This window comes from Phaethon lepturus, unplaced genomic scaffold (assembly GCF_000687285.1).
Source record: "Phaethon lepturus isolate BGI_N335 unplaced genomic scaffold, ASM68728v1 scaffold7591, whole genome shotgun sequence".
In the NCBI taxonomy this organism is placed as follows: Eukaryota; Metazoa; Chordata; class Aves; order Phaethontiformes; family Phaethontidae; genus Phaethon; species Phaethon lepturus.
Window position 1 is genome coordinate 126,155 of NW_010518482.1, and position 16,557 is coordinate 142,711.

At 41.6% G+C, this 16,557-nt stretch overlaps 1 protein-coding gene across 1 annotated transcript in view; it reads left to right on the forward strand.

Annotated features, from left to right (window-relative positions):
• The window catches only part of LOC104628233 (multiple epidermal growth factor-like domains protein 11), a gene marked incomplete at its 5' end in the record, with an annotated part of 188,795 nt that overhangs the window by 124,625 nt on the left and 47,613 nt on the right, over positions 1 to 16,557 (forward strand). The gene's annotated exons all lie outside the window — the stretch shown is intronic.

Genomic DNA, 16,557 nt, shown 5'->3' on the forward strand with positions numbered 1-16,557 from the left:
TACCCTCTATTGTTTTAAGTTACAACTTCAAAATGAGATTAATAAGTATCTTCAAATACCGAGGAACATGAGATGTTATCTTTGAACATATGAACATTTTGAACATTTTATCATTGTAGCTGTTTTGATTTGCATTTATGAAACACGGTGGACATCGTACCAGGTAGCTTTAGAAACAACAGGAGGGGAATGGCGTGTTAGATCTGGACAGCAGAGCAGCCATGTCCTACTATCAGCACCCACTGCAGTGTTTAGGGTTTTCTAGGAAAAAAAACACGTTGCGGTATTCTGCGTGGTCATATGCTGCTGCCATCCACAGGGGAAGGCTGCACGGCTGTGTGACAGCATCCGTAGTGTGGGAGTCCTGTACGAGATTAGTGGGATGCTAAAGACTTTTTTAAACTCCCTCCCATTTAAATCCACACCTAGCATACGATCACCAACGGCCATCTCCAGAACGGCGGAACTGGAGTTATGACTTAAGGACAGTTTTGTTCCCTGCTTCATGTCAACAGCTGAACCTGAAAGGTAGAGCTTCCATCTGATTTCCAGAGGTTCTTGCAATGCCAGGTACAACCAGATTTATTTAGACATGAGAGGTAGGACTGTCAAAAGCATCTGTGCAAGTAGTATTGGGAGATGTAAAAAAAAGAAGAAAAGGGCTTTGAGTTTTGATTCCCCACTCACAGTAACAGAAAACAAGAATTTATCTTCTCTATACAGTGGTGATACACAAGTATTAATATAAAGTAGAAAAAGAATGAAGGAAGCAGCATGTTAGTAACAAATGCAAAATAAAAAGATATCAAGATCCTCTTTCTTATCAGGAATGCTGTTCAAGTTTGCAGCATAAAAATATTTTGGGACTCTTTACTGTACACATCTTTTAATAAGCATAGTTTGTCCAATATATATTGCTCCAAGACAGTATTACTGCAGGCGTGAAGCCTGGGAAGTTCCTATTGCAGAGCTTCAAAATAATATTTAATCTCATAATAAAGAGCTTTCTTGCATTGACATTTAAACAGCTCAGTTATTGAGGATAGCTCTATAATCACTGAAGCATATTTAGGCATTAGTATCATTGCTCTCTCATAATATACTATAATCTCTGGCAATTAGTCCACGAGGGGAAGTAAAGCCTTGAAATTGCTAATTTATTGCCTCTGAAGCATATTTGTCATTCGTATGCACGCCAGATGACTTGAGTTGCAATGGTTCTTTCAAATGCTAGAGAACGTAGGCTGTAAAAAAAAGTTGACAGGAACCTTTACTTCCTACCCCGGGTCGGCGGCGTCCTGCCGAGCTGCTCTTGCTGGACCTCTCGTCCGGGCAGGGCGAGGTGTCAGCCCCGCTTCACGACGCAGCCTGCAGGTCCTGTGAAAGATGCTGTGGGGCCAGAACCCTCTCAAGGCTTGAAGTGGCTTGTCTCAATGACACGCTCAAGACCAGACCTTGCTTGCAAATATGCATGCCTGCCTCTTGCTGAGGCGATGGGGACATTCGCCTGCGGGTGGAATTTTGCCCTTGCATTCGGCTAGCCTGAAAGCGCGTGGCACAACGGCTGCTGAACGCGGGATGTCTCCTTTGTCAGTGCTGACAACAGAGTGATGCTAACACAGAGCTGGGCAGAGCTAATGATTCAGAAAAGCCGTACGTGAATCCCTCTGGCTTTTTCTAGCATGAGGCTTGGCCGATGCAGCTACGGGGTCAGAAATTTTGCCATATGCTTGGAAAGAATGAAAGCGGGATCAACATCTTATATTTTACAGAAACGTTTTAATCTACACGCGATCTTATAGAGCAGAGCAGGCTGAAGGCTTTCTAAGTAAGGAGGGGGGAAGAAGACGTGATGGGATATGAGGTATAACTGCAAAATCTAATTGCAAAGGCAGAGAGGTTGGACCCATAGGATTTTTGGGTTACTGGATGCCTAGAAAACATAGCGACCAAGAAATGACAGCCTTTTCCTGACAAAGCACTCCTTCAGCCCACTTCTTTTGCACAGATGGCTTGGTTTTTAACTGTGCCCTGCCTCGGCTGTGTCAGGGCAGCTGGGCTGGGTTTCAGAATGAATAATCCGCAATCGCAGCCAAAACAGGGACATTTTGTTGGGATGCAGAACAAGCCATTAAAAACACAAAACATCTGGTCACCTTTATTAAACGTATTAAGTGGAAAGGCAGCCATCCCATAGGTTGACATGTACGTGAGAAGAGCACTGAATTTTTGGAAGTTAAGCAGATTCAAGTTTTAAAATAAAAATGTACGTTGTAGCTCAGAAAATAATACATTATTTATTACTTGTGACATTTCCAAAAATTCAAATGCCAAAGCTAAATATTGGTGAGCTTGCAGTTTTGGATAGAATTTCAAACATTTTATGTCTTCTTTTCTTGATGAATATTTTGGGTCAGACTCAACAACCAGATTTGCACATACCTAGCTCTGAAAACAAATTACAGTGTTGTAAAGGTGTTATTGGGTACTGGTGCGGGTTATTTGTGTGAGGTTCTGATATGAATGTACGCACTTTGGGGATTGCACTATTTTAACTCTATGGTGTCTAAACCACAGTGCAGACACTATGTGTAGATTTGACTGAAGAGATAGCTGAGAAATCTGAGTAATTCACAGTCACACCCAAAACAGCCCAATTTTTGGAGGCAGCGTGTGGGACAGTAAAAATAGGATAAAATAGAAGAGGAAACACAACAAAATCTTCTTCCCTAGAATCACAGAGCATGTCTAGAGCTACTCATATGCTCTAGCAGTAGAGTCCACACTGCAGGCCTGCTGGAAAACCTGTGCTTATTGCATCTCACTTGTGAAGGGAGAATAAAGGGCTGTATCCATTTAATTAAGACGATTGCAGGGAATCAGCATGATAAGCATGCCAACAGCGTACTTCCCTGAAACTGGTATGTTTAACATATTTGAGGATTGCCTCTCAGTACTTATGCGATGAATTGCCAGTGATGTTTTTCTGAAGCATGGTTTTGAAAAGCCATTCTGCTGCCCTCCCGTTTGTGGCAAGAAGGAATCTGATAAGCACACAGCGAGTACACAAATATTAGCCTTTAAAAGTGTACAGGAAGATTCCTGACAGGTAGAAATTGGACCCTTACTCCCACATGCAAATAGTCGCTCCTTGAAATAAATTACTTGGATGCAATTATGCGGGTGGTGAGAGGGGTTACACTGACTTATACCTCACCTACCTTTCAAATTCTGCTTTAAGATGCTCTCTTACAAGCCCTTGGAAGTCAGTTGTGCAGTAGGGATGTAAAAGAAATCAGGATTTGTCCTGTCCTCTCTTCTTTTGTTTTTGGTTCACTGAATTTTATTCCTCTAATTCAACAAATGTGGTGAAGAAGGCCAGAGGATATGAATTAAATATGACAGGAGACCACAGGAATCCCGACCTTCTGTCTCGCAAGGAAATCTTGAAACCAACCCACTGCACGTACCTATCAGCATTCTAGTTACTGAAATCATTATAAATGCTATTGAAATACAACTAAGTCCACCTTCTCCATTGCACAGCTAATTGCAACTTCCCTAAAAAGGTAGCTATCTAGAGACCTCATCCTGTCATATGCCTTTGTTTCTTTATGGATGCTTTGTTTTCTTCCTTTGAAAAATGGATTTAGCTTCAAATGCTTTTATTCTGTCTATTGTGGCAAGGAGATATGTAGCTAAAACATTTCTCAGCCCAAGACACTCTGAGAAAAGTTTAACACTTATCTGTGGAATGTGCGGTCAGCTTTTACTTCAGCGGACACATAGGTCTATATTTCACATCTAGATGACAGAACTTATATTACTTTAAAGAGTTCATCTATTTATGCTGCAATTTTTTGAAGACCTGTCTGCTTTTATTGAACTCTGCATGCTGGCAAGCAAAGCTAGCACTTCATCACCAAAATGAAAGAATTCATTTTGACATTTTTCTATTCCTTGACTATATTGGTAGATCCCATACAAGCCAATCACAGTACAGGAAAGTATGGAAACTATAACAGTGATGACCTCTTACTAGAAGTTTTTTCATCTTTTGGAATGTTGCTGGGATTCCCTAAGACTTTCCAAGATATATCCCAGTACTGTGCCTCTATAGCCATTTGCAACTTCTATTGACTTGGCATCAAAATTGCCATGTAAAAACATAATAAAATAATGCCTTTCAAATATATCCTTATATAAAAGCTTATGTGTATATATCTTTCTCACTGAGCTCAGTGGGAATCTGTGCACTTAACGTTTGAAACACAAGCTTAATCTGGGTCTATAAATCCATAATTTTGTCTAGTATGCCAGAGTTTCTCAACATAATGCTTCCTCTACCACAAGGATACAAATTGCTTCCAAGGTTTACATGTACATGCCTGCACATCAGAGTAAAAGTCAACCCCTGTAACACACAATAAACAATAGCTTAGTAAAAATAAATGTATATTATAGTCCTATAAACCTATTCAAATGCATAGCAAATGTGTAATAAACTCTGTAACAGATAATCTCTCAGTCAGTACAAACACCCACACACACAGTCTCAGGCCAGTCTTAGTCTGCCCCATGCCTACTCAGTGAGTAAAATGATCAATTTACCCTTCTATAGAAATGAGGAGGATCATAATTTTGTTACCTATAGACATCAGAAGGAACTTATAGGTCCAGGCTGTCGAGTATTTCAACTGTGACTGGCTTCCTTCTGATGCATACAATATCTCTTGTTCCCTGAAGAAAACATGTAGGAGAGAAAAAAAAAAACTTTCCCTCTGTATTAAAAAAAAAAATTGAAGCTTGATCTCCTGTCCTACACCTTTAAAATTCTCTCTGTTGTCTGAAAAAAAAAAAAAAAAAGAAAGGAGCACGTTATCTTATCTTCAATTGAATTTCCCCTGAAGGACCAAAATCCCAGGTAGGTCTGGAGGAATTTGAAGAATCATTGCCTGTAGGTGTTTTCTAAACACTCAAGGTTGGTAAATACAAAATTATCAGAATATTTCCTCTCTTATACATATTTGCTTTCATCTTTATTCTAAATGTGTCATCCTTCACTACTTCAGAAGGAAGTAGGAAAAAAAGAATGAGACTTCTTTGTCTTAGAAGCCCCTGGTTCAGTAGTAAAGTTATTTTATAAATTTCACAAAATTCTTAATATAAAAAATGAACATGTGGTTGGAGATAGTGGATCTGTTTTGGGGACTTTAACTCATTTAAATGATCCGTTTCTCTTTGAGATAACTCCAAAAGTACTTCAGTGGAAACTCATCTCAGAGCAACAGGGCACCTCATCAAAAGGTTTAAAAAGAAAAGATGAAGGGAAAAAATCTTCAATAGAGCTTGTGTCCTTTTATCCTTGATTTACCGAGCATATCAGTTACCCCCCTTTGTTAAGAGCTCTTTTCATTTACAGGTATAAAATAAATTCAACCATTTTATCAAGATGTTCTTGTTACCAACCATCAGTATAAATTTTACTTGCTGTAGGTGGGGAAAAGGTTTTCTGGCACAGCAGTTGTCCAATTAACTGGAGTAATACAGGCAACAGAAATAGTTTGCCCAGACTCATTTCATGAATTACCTAGATGCACAAGGAAGATGCATTGTCTTCTCATTGGTTTCCTATTTGTATTCATAATCCAGTGTCTCAAAACCATTGTGAATGGCTAGCAGTAGAGCCAACAGCTGCCCAAAAAGACATCCGTCCTCTGCAGGTGCGTTTGAGCGTAGGCTGTAGCCAGCAGTGAGTGAATTATTAATTAATAATAAAAGTAAAACAAGTTGTCCTATAAGTAGTGGAGCTAAAAGAGCCTTGTTTTCCACAGATTTCTATCCTCAGCCCCTTGGCCTTTCCTACCCACTGTGGGAACCCTCTCTCTCTGTCAGGTCTCCTATGACACTTTAGCTAGCAAAGGACACTCAGATGGGCTCATGGACCTCAAATTCACATAAAGCTCTCCCTGCATAACCAGGTTAAAAGTACCATGCATCGCATTCCCTGAAAAGGAAAGGATTTTGCCTGAACAAAGACTGAATATTAAGTCATGATGTGGAAGAAATGTATTCCTGTGCTCACAGCCTTTGAACTCTTTCCTATTTATTGGTTTTTCCTTTGTTTCTCCTCAATTATTCAGAAGTTCTTAGTAGACTTCATTTTACAATGTTGGGGACTATCCCTCTGCAGCCATGACCAATTCCCCAGCTACCCTTGAAGTAAAGAGACAAAGACAACCGTAAAGGCAAAACCAACCCAGGAGGACTATCACTGGTGATCCAAGCAGCAGTGCAAGAGGGAACGTCCCTGCTTGGATACAAGGAGAGTGGTGGAATGCCGCTGCAGAACCAGCAAAAAGATCTGGCAGTTTCGAAGTGCTGTGAACAGTTTTGAGAAGATCATTTTGTCAAAGTCAGCAAGAAGGAAATGCAGTCTCTGATAACAGATATCGATGCCAGTTTTAGGTTTGGGAGTAAAACGAAAGACAGGGGTATGGGAAATTCAACTAAAATACATTTTAAAAAATGGAAGAGATAACTGTGCCCTGGGACACCATGATGGGAAAAGTTAAAAATTATATTCATGTGGTGCTTGAAAAGTGGATAAAGATGAAAATACTAGTAACTGAGAGACAATCAATCACAGTAATACAATCAGGTCCTCTATACTAACTATGGCTGGATCCTCGATCCCCCTTTCCTGGTTCTGGTCTCTGAGGAATGCACTGTCCCTCAAACTTGCATTTTCTTGGTGTCTTCTAGAGGGAGATAAATCTGAAAACTCATCTGATAATTTTTTTTAAGCTTACAGATTACTTCACAAGTGGATGTGGAACAGGAAGCGAATCTCAAGCTGGCAACAAAAAACACACTGTTCCGTACAGTCTAATTAAGAGTGAGCTGGAAAACTGTTCTTGAAATGAAAGAACTGTCACTTTCTAGTTGTACAGAAGTGTTTCTGTCAGCTGGCCTGTACATTGGAAGGTGTGAGTTTATTAACATACATCAAAACATCTCATGCCCAATGTTTTGGTGCATTCCTCACATAAATGGAGCTGGTCAGGAATCATTTGTACCTATCAGGATTTTTGCATATTCATAGATCAGAAGAAAACTACCTCTGAATTGCACCTTGATATCGCTTTTCGTTGATGACCTCTGAATTTGCTTACCCACTTCCCCATGCATGCAAAAGTACAAATGTATGTGCGTAAAATGGCTGTCCTTCCATTTTTTTGTAGGCCACTGGGACTAGTAGGCTACTAGGACTGAATCAGGCCAGGTCAGTAGAAATTGAAAATTATCTTCTCTTGGCTGTGCAGTGGCCTGCGTGAAATGACTTTGGTGTCAGTCCAGCTCCCTGTGGATCAGTACGTACATCACAAACCCCGTTCCTCTCAGCAGTGACTGGCAAATTTGCTGGCAGACTGAGCCATTTTACCATTTTACCTTCACAAACCAGTGCTTCAGGTGAAGCTTGGTGGCGTGGCTGTGCGATCCATTTCGAAGTCCCTGTAGGACTTTTTCTGGGGACAAAGAGCACAGGTACTCAGAGCTTTTGGAACAGCACCCTTCGTAAGCATTGCAAGCCGCCCAGATTGTACTGCATCTTTCTTAAATGGCAGGTGCCTTTCTGGAAAGTCGATGCACTTCTGAGATGGCTTTGCCACGTGTAGATTAGGAAGCAATGAACATCTCAATGCAAAGAAACTGGATGTGGCCTAAAGCCAGTAGCTCAGTAACAATCCACAAATGGATTCTTCTGGCGCGGCTCTCTACAGAAGAAGATATCCCACAGATCCCAACAGCGACGATCGTTATGGGGAGGTCACCTGTGCGTTCCCAGGCTTTCAGACCCCTGTTGATCTTTGTATCAATGAACCAGGTGCTTGCTGCCTATGAGGCTTGTTGGTGTTCTCCCCCCGGCGCCCGGCTTGACCAATTAGACATTTCTGCTGGAGCACCGACAGCCACCGCGTTTAGGAGCCTGTGTTTTCCTAAACCCTGACAGCGTTCGTGTCAGTGCCTGGCTCCACGAGCCATAATGAAGGGTCTTCACTCACTTCAGGGCATTTGTTGTATGCTTTTGAGCAGGTGAACTCTTGTACCGGAGTATTTAAGAAGGTCACTGGATGCACAAGACACAGTGGGTCTCCCTCAGTTGTGGAAACTGCATAACTTTCTTTGAATTCAATGGAATTTTTCTGGCCCTTTTATGAACAACTTCTATTTCATTTTGTTTACTCACTTTCTTAATCAATGTACAAGCTCCAGAAATTGCCTGTGACAGCTCAAATTCTACTTTGTCAGCCCAAGTTTACCTGAACTCAACTGCTAGCTTCGGTAGGGTTGTCCCAGATAGACAAGAGCGGAGTTTGTCTCAGTGACTGCCTTGACTAATGAGAACTTTTTCAGTCACACACAGTGTCTATAATTTGATAAGAACTGTGAGCAAGTCCCAGGTCTCCTCCTCTTTCTTCTTATATTTACTTTTACTTCTGGGCTCTGCTGTAGTTTTATTTACCTGAATAACTCCGAAGTTTTCGTAAGTGGGTCCAAAGGAACCAACTTCATATAGAAAGCCTGAGTGCCTCTGCCTTTGTTGCTAGTTGACATATTTCCTGTATTTTATACTTAATTGGCAATGTGGCTATGTCAAATTGCATTTCTGTTCCTGTAGGCTCATTCAGAACCAGTGGAACTCAATATTCTGGTCAGACTGAGTTATTTGATCTGAATTTGCAGAGGAATAAACTGCTTGCCAATAGCAGTGTCTCTTTTCATCTATTAAGCTTCTAAATGTATATATCTTTATCCACACTATCTGTGGATCTATGCATAAATAGTGCTGGTAGCTGAGTTTCCTGGTAGTTTAAATTGCAAACTGACTTCATTAAACCCACCTGAGTATAGGATTTAAGTCACAGGTTAATTTTTCATTTTATTTTCTGTCTAACTATACTGTCAGAGGAAAAGACTTTATCCTTTACAATCAGACATGTATAAAGGGAAAATCCTGGTGTGTTTTCTTACTCCGAAGAGCAACTGAAATTTTATCAGATCTTGAACTCTTTAGCTGTAGGTTTTGGATGTAGGAAGATCCGTGGAAGTTTGAAGGAGATACCTGTTTATCTGCCTGTGTATGATTGCCAGGTTATTTACCAGCTTTTCAGAAGGTACATCGGAAACCCCCTTAGCTTAAAGTTGACATATCTTTTCTTTTTTAGATGCCTTCTCTTTTTGCTTTGATCCTTTCACATGCGGCTCACGCAGCTCAGAGCCAAGGTCAAGCGCAGACGTTTGTTAGCCTCATCAGCCCCATACCTGCATATTTTCCATCCACGTTGCTGCTTCTGTGGCCTCAGTGCCCGTAGCAAGAGACCAGCTGAGGATGGCTGCTGCGTGCAGCACGTTGAACTCCTCCCGGACCCATCCAGCTGTGTGAGCACGAGCTCGGGCGTGCGCTGAGCTGCTTTGGCACTTCTGCTACAGAAGGGCAGGTCTCAGTCACCACAGACAGCGTTTGTGGCAGGGAAGTTTAGATTTGAGACTCTGCTTGCACATTATCCTTAATTGTATAGGACAGCTGTAGAAGAATTCCAAAAGAAAAACTATTGGGATTTTCAAATATAAAGACAGTAGCAAATTTGGGGAAAAGTTTTGTGTTACTCGATGACTTGGTAGGTTGAAATTCAGTGTTCAAAAACGCAGAGTAACAGACGACAGGAAAATAACATTAAGTACGTATACAAAAGGTGAGTTCTAATTTAATTCCTGCCGTTCAGGGGAAGAGATCAGGCAATCACAGTGGATAGTTTTCTGAAAAACTCAAAGGAGTGCTCAGCACCAATCAAAAAACCAAACAAATCCAGAGGGCCAGATAGAATAGTTAGAATGATCAGGTAGAGAACAAAACAGGATGGGAAAACCATTTTTGTGGTATTGTGTAAATCCATAATATATCTAAATCTCAAATTACTGTGTACGGTTCGGCTGATTCCTGCTTACAAAGGATATAATGGAAGTAGCAAATGGTGACAAAGATCATCTTTTATATGGAATAGCTTCTATACAAAGAGTGACTCGATAAGCTAGAACACGGCTCAGAAAGCAGATGGCTGAGGAGGGATATGATAGAGATCTATGGAACTGTGGATGGTGCACAGAACATGATCAAAGAATGGTTATTTACTATTTCTAATAACACAGGAACAAGGGGCAACCAATTAAATGATTGCACAGCGGGTTTAAAGACAAAGATAGTGCTTTTCACAGAATGCGTAATTAAATTGTGAAATGGGTCCCATAAAATGAGAATAAAGGAGTGGGATGATTTTGCTTAGAAAAGGGGTCACTGAGGGTAGACATGTGAAAGGTCTCTTACACCATGGGAGAAGGGGAAGAAGAAATGCATGTTTGCAATTTATCGCAGTATAAGAAGTGTCCCAATTAAAAGTCAGGCAGTGGATTTGAAGCAAACAAATAAAGATAATTTTTCTCCTTTGTATTTATAATTAAACTGTGGATCTTCTTGCCAGAGGACATCACAGAGGCTGAAAGTATAAAAGATATATTTTATTTCCTGTTTTTGCAATGTCCTTTTTGCAAAGCTGTTCAGACTTGTCAGCCAGAGCCCAAATTTATTATTGCAAAAAAAGTCAGGAGGCCACAATTGTTCTACAAGGCAGATCTTGGACTGTGCCACTCAGGCGATGTGGGCAGAGCAGAAACCATCTGTAATTTCCAGAAAAAGATAATCCCATAAAATAGCTGGTGCAGAATTGTCATAGCCGGCTTTCAATTCTCACTCTGAAGTACACTGCGCTGCACTGAAATGCTTCTCCGTATTTCGAAATGGCTTATCCCTCTGTTAGCCACTGGTCTAATCTGCCCAAATCTGGCAGAGAAAATGATGGAACTGCACACAGTGTGTTAAAATCTTTCCTTTACCATAGTGACGACTCCAACTCAGACGCCTCCATTTAAAAAAGCAGAGGAAAACACCTTTTTTTTTCTTTACCAGTAGTATTCAAGGACTGCCATTTAGTATTTTGACATACTTGGCTAGCTTCTGTCCCACAGTTTGGACACAAGTAGCTTGTTGAGTACATCACGAAGAGCACTTGTACCAGGTACATACTTCTCAGGCGTGTAAATACTTTCCACTAACTTGAAATAATGCACATTATGCCTGGGCCATTTTACCTTTTGGGACACTTATTTGTGATATGGCCACGTTTTTTGGAGCATTTTAGAATAGCAGCTGATCAAAGTTGATTATAGAAACAGCAATGAGCCCCACAGATGTTTAACTCTTTATAGCTTCCCCAGAGTTAAGTATAAAATATTCTGAGAGTTTGCTCTGTGCCTCACCTGAATAAATCTGAAGCGGCCCTGTTCCAGATTTAAATCACTTTAACTGAACAGAGGACTTGGTTATCCAGCTGGCCCCATAATGTATATTAGTAATCCTCCTGATACAGACGTGATTGACCCGCCTTGATAATCATCTTCCCATTAATTAAATCTAAACCCATGTGTTATAGATGTTTTCATTTCCACCTGAAATATCTGCTCCGCAAACAATCTCCCCAGCTCCACTGTGAACACAATTAGGAGTTTGTTTTCGTCTCCTGCCCTTACGTAGCCAACTGCTGGGGCTGGCCGAGCTCCGCTACATCCGATTTAGCGGAACGTTGACCTCCATCATGTTTTTTGAACTGTGCACGGCTATGTTGCTTGTACTCCATTACAGTCTGCCTGTGGGAGGCTGTCCGCTCAGGTATGATGCGCCGTTTCACCAGAGGAAATGTCCCGAGGAAATGATGTAGGAGTTGTTTTACCCAGTCTAAATCCAATCTCCTATTTTTGGAGAGGTCCCTCCTGGATAAATGTGTTTTGTGATATTTTATTAGGTGAAAAGTGCTGACACGATTAAAAAATCTTGTTCAGAGGTTGATGATCATCTTTTTTACTCTCCACACTACTTTCCTTGTGAATACATTTAATTATATGATGCTGTATTCATTGCCTCGCTGACACTGAAGTGCTCTGCAGTTACGGCCGAAGTACTAAACCAGGCAGATACTCAAGCGTTGTAAAGTTAGTCTAGATTTTTTTGCCAGCAACAGTGCTACACTGATTTACGGGAAGCGGGGGTAGGGTGCTATCTCTTGCCTGCTCTCCTTATTGAATTATCTTTCTTTTTTTTAATGCCCATATTTAAGTTGCTTGAACAGTAGGAATGGATTTTTTTTTTAATTGCAGATAACTGACTGATATTGGGCATATTTTTAGTGCAAACTAGAAAACTATTCCCCGGTGGTGAGGGAGATTATAGTGCTCACTGACAGAAGTCCAAGTCAGGTTTGCTGAGTTTTAGTATGCAAAATCCGATTTTTTCAATGAAAGTTTCATTTATATTTGTTTTCACTTGATTTCATGGAGGCAAAAAACCTCAAAAAAATTCATAAATTCAATAAGTATTCTTACAGAGTACTGCTCCACTTCATCACCAGTTTTATTGTGCCAGAGCATTGTTTCTTTTGGATGTACGAAACGTTGGAGCTAAGATGCTGGAAGACAGGAGAGTGGTGAGATTCTGCGCACCCTCCGCTTCAAAAGATGAGACCTATCCTGCGCACACAGCGGCCCTGGGTTTGCCGGGGGGGTTCACTGCATGGATCACGCAGGGTGTGCGTATGGGAAAGCCCTCTCCGTGCCGGGAGCGAGGGCACCCAGGGCAGCGCGCTGCCGCCGGCGCGGTCCGTGCGGCTCGTCTCCATTGCCTCTTCCCCATGAGTTAGCGCGACAGGGATGTATTGAGGCACGAGACCTCGGGGCCACAGCCCCAGATTCCCAGTTGGAAAGGGTCCTGAGCCAACGGGTAGCGCCTGCCTCCTTAGTCCACAGACCCTTGCATCCCGCACAGTAAATCCCTCACAGCTGGGATGTGCTGTGCTGAAAACCGTGAGCTCTGAGCAGTTCATTCCAGCTCTCCGTCAGCATACAAGGTGTCCACACTGAAAGGCTGCACAACTTCTCCCCTTAATAAGTACAAATTGTTCTCCAGGCAGCCAAATCCTTATCAAAGGCTTTTCTAAGCTGTGGCCAAAGGCTTCCCAGGTGCGTGGTCACCGTGATGGGGAAGGTCTCTCCTGGGAAGATGGGTGGGTAATTGTAGCTCTGAAGCCGCTACAGCCCTGGGACCATAGGATGAGTACTCTTGGTTTTGAAATAAAAATAACCCAAATATACTCCTGATGTGTCTCAGATCAATTGTGAGGCTGTGCGATGGGGAATGAGAGGTTGCAGGGGCCCAACGGGCCAGAAATGAGAATCTGGCCCAGGTTCTTCTGTGGCCTCCCCGAGGGAGTAACATGTGTTACACCAGTAGCAGCCTGTAGTTTTGGGCTTTGGGTTTATAAAATAGGAATCCACAAAGTTCAGCCGGATTTTGTGCAAATAATTTGGAAAATAACAAACCACAGTTACTTTGTGGTAACTTTTACTCCCTTCACAGTCAGCGCTCCCAACTTTGCTTTTGCATAACAAAGGCTTTGGCTATAACAAGTACAATGAAATTAAATAATATTTAATGAAGCTCTGTAAGTACTTAAAATCAACATTATTAATAATAATTTTACTTTCTACTCTCTTTATGACAAATAAAGTTTCCATTTTGTTTTTGTGCATGTTTTGCGGAATCCTTTTGAACAAACACCAAATTTAGGAATTATTATCAGGCTGACTAATTTTGAACTTGGCATTTGCTGTGAAATTTACTGTATGAATTAGCATGTTAGCACAAATTCAGAGGTGAAATAAAATGCTGACATCCATTTGTAAATGTTTATAAATCCTTGTAAGATTATAGGAAGCAAAGCAGTAAGTTTTTCCCACTCCCAGAAGTAGCTGTGCCTGGTCCTTAGGGCACGTCCAAGCTTTACAGTATGCTCAGAGGACTGCGGTCCCACTGAGGTGCAGAGCGGGGAGAGCTTTGCAGGTGGCTGTTCCAAGTGCTTTATGATTTAATGAAAGACTTTGGCATTCAGGACTGCCAATGGTTGTGTCTTTGGATGAGTCACGAGCTGTAAAGTCACTTTTAAAATCATAGAATCATAGAATAGTTTGGCTCTTGCCCATCCTTTCCACCGTACCCCATCTTCTCCCATGAAAAGGGCAAAGGGAAAAGGAGACTGAATAAGGTCATCAGTGGTTTCACTGTGCCATTTTAGTTGTATATCAAACTCTAGCATAGCTACATCATATAATGTTACAAAGTGGGTAAAAGAATATTTGTCAGTTCTTAGTGATTACCTGCAAAGTGAACGCTTGACTTGCAAGGGGCACAAGATCCTTCACCAACCTTTCTTCTGCATTTTATCATTAGCACCAATAATAGCATCTGCAGGGAGTAATTAGTAACACCCAGAGGGGAAAGGAATTCTGCCGGAGGACATCATTATGTCTGGGAAACTAAAGATGCCGTATCGTAAGGTCATGAATAAATTGTTTGAGTCTAGGGTGGAGGAGAAGACCGGTAAAAATACTAAGTTTCCTGCTGCTGCTAATATGCTTATGAAGAGCACATTAACTTCCACTGGAACACCATTAGGGAAATTAGTTTGTTCTGACAGTTTGTGTTGCTGGATACCATATGTTTACCTTGAGGGAATGTTTGTGGAGAACCACTTTGGGTTAATTGTAAATGTCACAATTAAATAAGTAAATATACAGAACTGTATCTGTGATCTGCATCAGTGCACAGACACTGTGTACCAGCACACTGGTGTGCCACGTAATGTGTGTACATATAAATATATGCTTTTATGTACTAAATCCATACCAATCAGCTTATCTGGACACACAGACATCAGGTACAAACAACACCTACATTTTGTCTTTCTGACCTGTTTATCATTACATACATATGGCACTGCACCATGCCCTTCTTTCTATTTAACGCCTGCACTGTGTGCTGAGAGCCAAGCACTGAGCATCCCTGCTGCTGCTGATAGATGTTGCACCTCTAATTCATCTGGCACAAAATAGGCGAGGAGGGGGAGAGGGAGGAAATCAGGTATCACGTTAAAAATCTCAGATTAGTTGGAGTCACATTACAGATTACCAAAGGTTCAAATAAGTTGCCTTTCAGTGTTGTCAGTCCCCCCTAATAATCTGCACAGCAGCTGAAGATTTTCAGCACCTTCACAGATTAAACCTTAAGAACACTCAAACCAACCTGTCACATAAGTCTTTATCATGAAAACTTGAGTCCAAGTTCAATAACAGCCCTGTTAGCGTTCTGCATTGCAGAGGCCTTGAAAAATTGATTTTCTGTTTTGCCACTGACTTCAGTGGAACCAGGCTTTAGCTCTCCAAGGCAAATTTATTCCTGTAGATTGTAGCTAGTTCTGAAATTCTTAATTTCACATCCTTATATAGAATCATAGAATGGTTTGGGTTGGAAAGGACCTTAAAGATCATCTAGTTGCAACTCCCCTGCCAAGGATGTCGTGCTGGACAGTGTCAAATGCTTTGCACAAGTCCAGGTAGATGACATCAGTTGCTCTTCCCTTCCCCACCAGCACTGTAACCTCATCACAGAAGGCCACCAAATTTTTCAGGCACGATTTTCCCTTAGTGAGCTGTCACCAATCACCTCCTTGTTTCCATGTGCCTTAGCATAGTTTCCAGGAAGATCTGCTCCATGATCTTGCCGGGCACAGAGGTGAGACTGCCTGGCCTGTAGTTCCCCAGGTCTTCCTTCTTTCCCTTTTTAAAAACAGGGGTTATGTTTCCCCTTTTTCACAGGTCTTCCTTCTTTCCCTTTTTAAAAACAGGGGTTATGTTTCCCCTTTTTCAGTCAGTAGGAACTTCTCCAGACTGCCACGGCTTCTCAGACATAATGGATAGTGGCTTAGCAACTTCATCCACCAGTTCCCTCAGGACTCACAGAATCACACAATCATTAAGGTTGGAAAAGACCGTTAAGATCATCAAGTCCAACCATCAACCCAACACCACCATGCCCAGCAGATGCATCTCATCGTCTTGTGCACCTTCAGGTTCCTTAGATGGTCTTGAACCTGATCTTCTCCTACAGTGGGCAGTTCTTCATTCTCCCAGTCCCTGCCTTCGCCTTCTGCGACTTGAGCAGTGTGGCTTAAGCACTTGCCGGTGAAGATTGAGGCAAAAAAGTCATTGGGTACCTCAGCCTTCTCCATAGCCCAGGTAACCAGGTCTCCTGTTTTCTTCTGAAGAGTGCCCACATTCTCCTTAGTCTTCCTTTTACCACCGACATACCTATAGAAGCTTTCCAAAATAGTCAAACTTTGAGACAGACCATGAATAACCCAACAACAATGACCATTGCTGGGTTATTAACTCCCCTTATGGTCTGGGATACCTTTGAAAATACATTTCATGGATTTAAAGACCTGATCCAAAACGTACAGGAATAAATACAAAACTTTGTATTGAACACCGGCAAAGGATTTTAAAGGGAGTTGGTCATTGTTTACAGCAGGAATATATTTCTTGACGGGCAGA